General features: G+C 36.1%; 1 pseudogene; it reads left to right on the top strand.

Moving 5' to 3' along the window:
- LOC123242064 overlaps nucleotides 1-4095 on the top strand; it is a 10278-nt pseudogene extending 6183 nt beyond the window's left edge.
- Nucleotides 4096-7767: the final 3672 nt, after the last annotated feature.

Below are 7767 nucleotides of genomic sequence, written 5' to 3'. Positions count from 1 at the left end.
GTGTATAAGAGACAGGAGAGAGAGAGAGAGAGAGAGAGAGAGAGAGAGAGAGAGAGAAAGAGAACTCTTATAAAATACAGACTGGCAATGACTAACTATGATATTCCAGAGAGAACTGTTGAAGCATAGTCTCAAGAGGAAGAATCAGTAATATATGTGTTTTTTTTCCATTGTGTGTGTGTGTTTGTACTTTACTACATATCTTTATTTTCTTTTTTGAGGTGCTGTAGAATAGAGGTTAGAGGTAAGAAAATATTTTTTTTTAATTAAAGAAAAAGACAATCATTAAGGCATTATTTTTAAGTGCATAGAAATGGGGAAAGACCAGAAAAATCAAAGACAAGCAAGACTGCTTTCAATACTATAGGTTGAACTTACATTTCTTTTAAAGCCAACTGTATAGTAGGAGTATATGAATATTGTATAATTTCTTATTTCTCTAATATATATATATGCACATTTTATTTAGAATTTTGTAAATTCAGAATGAAAACTGAGTAAAAATATCTATAGGACATAATACTAAAGCAAATAAAATTGGCTTAATAAAAAGGAAATAATTTACCAATATGGAAATGTTTTCAATTTTATTTGTGTAAAGACTTTGAGCAAAGATAAACATTAACAGGAAATATAGTGCACAATTAAAATAGTTTTGACCTGACCTATTCAAATGAGCTATTAAACCCTCAAAATTGCATATGGGTAAAAAAGATATAGACACAAATAATCACATTTCCAATAAAAATTTTACTGATAGAAAACCACTGTCAGTAGTAGGTCAAAAATCTCAGAGACTACATCAAATAGCAAATGCATTATCTCCTTGACTAGCAGAGAGACATGGCATTTAAGTGCAACATGAATCCAGAATATAAACTTGTGTACAAAAGCCGACAAAGTAAAATTTGTCAGCTGCATAAGAAATGATATTGTAAATAAGTGAATTTGCCAAATTGTTGCTATTCAAGTCAAACTAAATCCTCCTAAGATCATTTAAAAATTAAACTAGGGGGACAACAAGCAGTTGAAAAATAGTATGATCTTGTAAGAATGTCTAAATTATTCATAAGTACAGTAAACTATGTTTTTCATTACTGATAGTGGAACCTTTTGAGTCTATCAGATCTCAATCCTTGATGATTCACATGAGGGAGTAGAAATGGAACCAAAGACAACAAAATCATACAACAGCCAGACCATCCAGACCAAGGATATATAAAGGAAAGAAAAATCAACCCAATTTGGGAAGACTCCAAGAATCAGTTGTCAAGGTCTCTGAAAGAGTTAAAGACAATGAATAACTTTTAAAAACAACAATAATTCATTACTACTGAAAAAGTAAAATTGAATTTACTCAATATTTTCTATCTATAAAATCTTCACAATCAATCAATAATTCAGTGCCTACTGTGTGCCAGGCAGAATTAGAGAACATACTGAGTGATCTCTAATGAGTTGTTCAGTTACATTGTATCATCATTTCCAGAAAGATAAAATTTGGAATTCCCAGAATGCTAGCCTTGAAAATCCATGTCAATATTAAGAGAAAGGGAAGTCAGGGAATTTGATTTTCACCCATGCTCTGTCACTAAATAACCTTGTATGTAATAATAATTTGTATTTAATGAGCTATGTCTATACTATATTTACTTTAGTTAAATGTAAGCTACTTGAGGTCAGAGATGATTTATTGTTTTTATCTTTTTCCATAAAATGTAGTAAAGTGTCTTAATATTTTGGTTTTTTTAGTTGAATTTAAATGAACCTTCAAAGTTCTTTCTATCACTAACATTCAGTGAAGTGACTCAGAGACACTTTAAAAAAGGAATTTAGGAGGCTAAAGGAGGATTTTAATCTTTATCATAGATTATAGAAAAGGGTTCATCACTTAAAAAGTCTGACTTAGTACAATGACTCCAAATTTGTTGATATCTATATAGCCCATCTGACAATATTTTCTGTATCTCGAAATAATGTGATCTTCGGGAAAACTTTATTAATATAACTAACATGTCATCTCCCAAAAAAAACTCTTGTCTCCTATGATGACTTCTCATTTTGAAGAATTACAGAAGGTATCACAAGAAAATAAATTAGTTCCCATCACTACAGTAGGGGCAGTTAGATGGCTCAGAAGATAGAAATAGGACCGGAGCCAGAAGACCTGAATTCAAATACAACCTCAGATACTTACTAGTTGTGTGAAAATGGGCAATTCACTAAACATGTTTGCCTTAATTATCTCAAGAAGGAAATGACAAACTACTCCAATATCATTGCCTAGAAAACTCCATGGATAGTATGGTCAATGCGGTCACAAAAATTTGGATCAGACTGAATGACTGAAAGACAACGATCCTTATGGTGGCTACAAAAAAACAATTCACATCCCCATTTCTGCCATATTTTTATACGAGTCAAGAAAACTTTCATTTCTCTTGTACCACTGGAGGTTCAGTAAGGCAACATGTCATTGAACTGGGTTAAAGTGACTTGTCCAGGGTCGCATAGTGTCTGTGGCCAGATTTGAACCCTGATTCTCAATCCACTGAGCCACCTAGCTGTCCCCTCTCCAAACTTCTAATATTTTACTAAATGTCCTCTTCTCTTCCCTCCAGCTACCCTGTTCAGCATGTAGCTCCTCAAACATTAACATCTGTTCCCCATGTCCATACTTTTGTCCTGCCTGCTTCCTAACCCATGATACTCTTGACCCTTTCTTGTACTGGTATTTCCCTGGCAGCTTCTTTAAAAGTTCAGCTTCAAGCTCACCCTTTCTCTAATTCCTAATGTCTTCCCCTATAAGATTACCTTCATCTCCCCTGTACGCAACTTGTTTATTTATAGCTACTGATTTCCCTGTTGTTCTAAGTAAGCTCCCTGAAGGTGGAGACTGTTTTGTTGTTGCTTTTTTAAAAATCTTTGTGTCACCCTTGAGTTAACACAGCGCCTGGTGCCTGGTAAACATACTCTATACTTATGTATTGACTGAAATAATTGGAAGTGCTAAATAATTGTATATTAGTTGATCAACTAAAATAATGTGATATTTCCACATTTATTTATTTAATCATGTTGTTAATATAACATTATGTTATAGAATAGACTAGAATATTACAATGATATGTTATGTTATATTATGCTGTATTACCTTGCATCACATGATATTATATGCTATGAGATATGGTATAATATGAAATTACAACATTTACTGGGAGCCAGGCACTGATCTAGGTTCCAGGAATACAGAAATGCAAGAAATCCCAAAACAAAACTCCTCCTTTCAGGAAACTTATTTTATTCTAGGTAGAGCATAGAACGATGATGGGCTTTTTGAGATATTTCTCTCTAGAGCTACAGGGCTCAGCTCAAATGTATTCTCTCTTTTTTTTTTAATTTTAATTTTTTTATTTTAAACCCTTAACTTCTATGTATTGACTTATAGGTGGAAGATTGGTAAGGGTAGGCAATGGGGGTCAAGTGACACACAGCTGGGAAGTGTCTGAGGTCGGATTTGAACCTAGGACCTCCTGTCTCTAGGCCTGGCTCTCAATCCACTGAGCTACCCAGCTGCCCCCTGTATTCTTTTTAATATAAAGAGCAACTCCCAAGGCAGCCTACATGCACCAGCTCTTGGACCTCAATCTGCTCTTCCTGCTGTCCAAAAGCCAAGTGGACCATTTTCAGACCAAGCTAGAGTGTTCTCCCACCAAGGATTTCCAGAGCAGTGTCTACTTCAAAAACCCCATGTCCTTAAAGCAGTACCTGATGGAAGGAAGCTACAATAAGGGGGACATTCCTTTTGAGCTACACATTTTTCATTAATCTTTTGTGGAACATGATAAAGGATGAGATCTCTGGCTGCACTGTGAAGTCCTATGAGGAGATCCTGTTCACAGAAGCCACTAGAATCCTTTTCTTTACCATCTCCAAGAAGATATCTGAGCGTGCTAAGAAGAGAGGAAGAGTCCTAGACCTCAGCAAAGTACTATGGCTTCACATCAGCAACCAAAATAAAAGCCAGAGGACACAAGCATAGATTTGGCCACGCAAGTCATTGAGTACACAAGGCAGCTGGAGATGACTGTCTGAGCTGATCTGGTGGGCAAGGATGGGCAGGGGAAGAGACATAATTAAAATAGGAATCATTTGATACAATAAATAGCAAAGGATGGCCAAAAAACAGGGAACTAGCTAGATGTCCCAGTGGAGAGAGAATCAGGCCTGGAGACAGAAGGACCTGAGTTCAAATCTGATCTCAGACACTTCTTAACTCTGTGACCCTGAGCAAGTCACTTAACCTCCATTGCCTAGCCCTTTTCCCTCTTCTGCCTTAGAACTAGTCCATAATATTGATTCTAATATGGAAGAAAAGAGTTTTAAAAATTCTACGCAGTTCTAAATCTTTTCTGGATATCCCATAGATATCTCTTTTGGCAGTCTCATGACATCTATGGTCCAATTCTCAGACTCATGTCTTAAAAGCATAAAATAGAATACATAGGATCAGAATATTTTCTAAGCATCTTTAAGGTACCTCCTCTGCCTAAATCTTTGTTCCTAACTGTTCTTTATGTTGAGTCCTACTTGACTCCATGAATTTGTTTAAAGACCACAGACCCCAGGTTATGAACCCCTGTCCAGGAAGAAAAGAATAAAAGGAAGCTACATAAATAATCGACTATCATTGTCTATTTCAGATATCAGATTCCTTAGTGCTTGATGGGAAACATCCACAAATCAGAGTCTTGAGTAGAACTGTGCTGTTGGCCTGGAGTAAGTTGTCATGCCATTGAGGATGGTGGATTTAGAACTGGAAGTAAATTCAGAGGCCATTGAAGCCAACACCCTCATTTTTCAGATGAAAAGGCTAAATCTTATAGAGGTTATTTAATTTGTTCTGTTTTACTTATCATAACTTTCTTAAGTGGGATTTGAACCCAGCTCTCCTTGATGCCAAATCCAGTGCCCTCCCTATCCATTACACCATGCTGCCTCTGAAGTAACACTGGGGACAATGACTGATGGAGAGAGGCTTCTGCTATGTGACAAGTCTGCTGGCAAGATTTATGGGTGGCTTGCACATATGTGCAGGTAACAGAGAGAGATTTATCAGCATCATCTCAATAGAGCCAGGAAGAAGCCAAGGAAAGCAGAGAAGGCTTTATGGGAACATTCCATCAATCAGCATGAAGGAGAATGTGTACGTGACCTGACCACAGCCTGAGAAATAAGGCTGCAAAGAAGATGTGGGCTCAAAGACTCTTGTTTTGCAAGAGGGTTGGAATGACCATTAAACATATTTTGTAGCATGCCCAATCAAGCAATAAGCATTTTTAGAGCAGTTTGCTATTTGCCAGACACTTTGCTGAGTTCTTGAGATACACAGAGAAGCAGCTAAGAAGCTCAGCAGATAAAGAAATGGGTCTGGAGCCCGGAAGGCTTGAGTTCAAATCCAGTCTCAGACTTTCTGAGTAAATAGCTGATTAAGTCATTTAACACCCATTTGCCTTAATTTACTGGAGAAGGAAATAGCAAGTCACTACGTTATTTTTCCCAAGAAAATTCCATACAGGTCATGAAGAGACAGGTCCTAGGAAGAACTAGCAAATCAGAGGGAGAAGCCACAGGATTATATGGTACTTTCAATGTATAAAGTTCAGGGTTAGTGCAAGTTTTCAGGTTGTAGAAAGTTCTGGGGAATAGTAAAGAGAGATTAGAGCAAGACAAGTGCAGCCTGAAGAAAAACGACATCATTGCTCACTCAGGTCTCTATCTTTAAATGGATGCTTAGGACAAAAGAAACTATAATAAAATTTTAAAACAAGATAAAAAGGGATAGACATAAAGCAAATAGTTAGTTTATTTTAAAATATGTATGTTAAAAATGTAAAAATAAGATGATTTGACCTCCAAGAATCCCTGTAGTTGTAAATCTCTGATTTTATGGTATCAAATGTCATTTAATGCAGTTTATGTCCCCATAAGATGACCCATTCAAAGTCGAAATAAATGAGCAACTCATCCTCTAAGCCTTGCTTGAACAGCTCTAATAAGTAGTCCTCAGATACATGACCCCAATCCAAAACAGCCTATTCTAATGGGGCTGATAGCATGGTGCCATGGAATGAACAATTATTTGGATCATTTTTTGAAGTCTATCAATAAGTTGAAGTTTCAGAGAATCAAAGAATATCTGAGATGGAATAGGGAGGAGAGAGAGAGCCAATGATACTATGAAAATGAAACTGGGTTTGTTGTTAAAGATTTTGGTCTCAAATTCTAGCTCTTCCTTATCATACCAATGTGACCTTGGACAAATATATTTCCCAGTTTTGTCATCTTTAAGATGAGAGGATAGGAGTCAGTCCCCTTTAAGGCTCCCTCTACTTCTAAATCTCCGATGTTAGTTGTTCTTTATGTTAAGCCTAATATGGCCTCTTTGAAAATCTCACCCAATTGTCCATAGTTCTTCTCTCTAGGGCCAAGTAGAATAAGTTTTATCCTTCTTTCACATGAAGGCTCTTCAAAGTATGTATGAGGGAGGATAGTAGGAGTGCATGCAGGAAAAACAAATAATTTCCTTCTTAGAGTCTTAGAATTTTTTCTTACAATCTTAGTGGGGATTGAGGCAAGTGTGGTGTAAGAGCAAGAAATACAGAACAAAAGAAGTACATATAGTATATAAAATAACATTAATATGGAGTGATGAAAAGAATAATTAGCCAGTCTAAAATGGAGACATACTCCAAACCAGTAAATGGAGGATTCATCCCAGGCATTGTTAGATAAAACTAAATCTTTATAGGGAGAACATAATTTAGACTCTGCTCTAGTGCATATTTTGCGGCTGATTACTATTCCATGCATGCTACCTCTCCTTGTTAGAGACTTGCATGATTTTAAATATTAAAACTGTCATCAAATATTAATGTTAAAAAATAAATTAAATTTAGATCTTAGAACACAAGTGTTGCCATCTATTGCTAAACTCAGAATTTTTTGAGGGTCAGTGTGCAACTAGGAAAAAAATGAGCCTCTCACCAGGCAAGCATTAGATATTCTGTATGAGTGAGTTTCAGGAGCTCTGTGACATGTATGCATTGTCGGAAACATCCAGCCTCTGGCTTATTAGTCAGTTTGATCCAGCAGGACTTCCGTGAGGATGAAGCCCTCGGCCTGTTTTAGCTGTCTCTGTGTTGATTTCATTGGGGGAATAAATGCAATTTAGATACAGTCCAAATGAAACATGTATAGTAACAATCATTCCCTATCTAGTTAGAAATAAAGAAGGACATTTCCACGGCCAAACATCATTCTTTCATACAAACATCTCCAACAGGACGTAAAATACTAAATGCACCAGTCCTCATTTTTATATTTCCAAAGAAGTCTCAACAAACTTAGAAGACTTGATCCTAATTAAATCAAAAAGTAGTAGAGGAATTGGAATAAGGTTCCTTTTAATAAGCCATTAATAAATGCCTATCTTAAAAGCAAAGTACAAAATACTGGAGATATATATGTTTTAGATAATACATGATCAAGTGCCCTCATGCAACTTATAGTCCAATAGGATATATAATGAATAGACAAAATTATAATAGAAAATACCAAGTCTTAATGAGCAATAAAGGTGTAAACAAGTTCCAGAATTCCTGACCTTCCATTTTAAGGTAGAAACCCAGGACAATCATGTCGCCATTTCCAGACTGCTCTGGTATTTCTCTTGTCTTTCTCTACAATTCCCCCAAATCTTCTATA

The sequence above is a fragment of the Gracilinanus agilis genome, chromosome 3 (assembly GCF_016433145.1).
Source record: "Gracilinanus agilis isolate LMUSP501 chromosome 3, AgileGrace, whole genome shotgun sequence".
Classification (NCBI taxonomy): Eukaryota; Metazoa; Chordata; class Mammalia; order Didelphimorphia; family Didelphidae; genus Gracilinanus; species Gracilinanus agilis.
The sequence above is the reverse complement of the archived record's forward strand: the minus strand, read 5'-3'. Positions and strand labels throughout refer to the sequence as shown.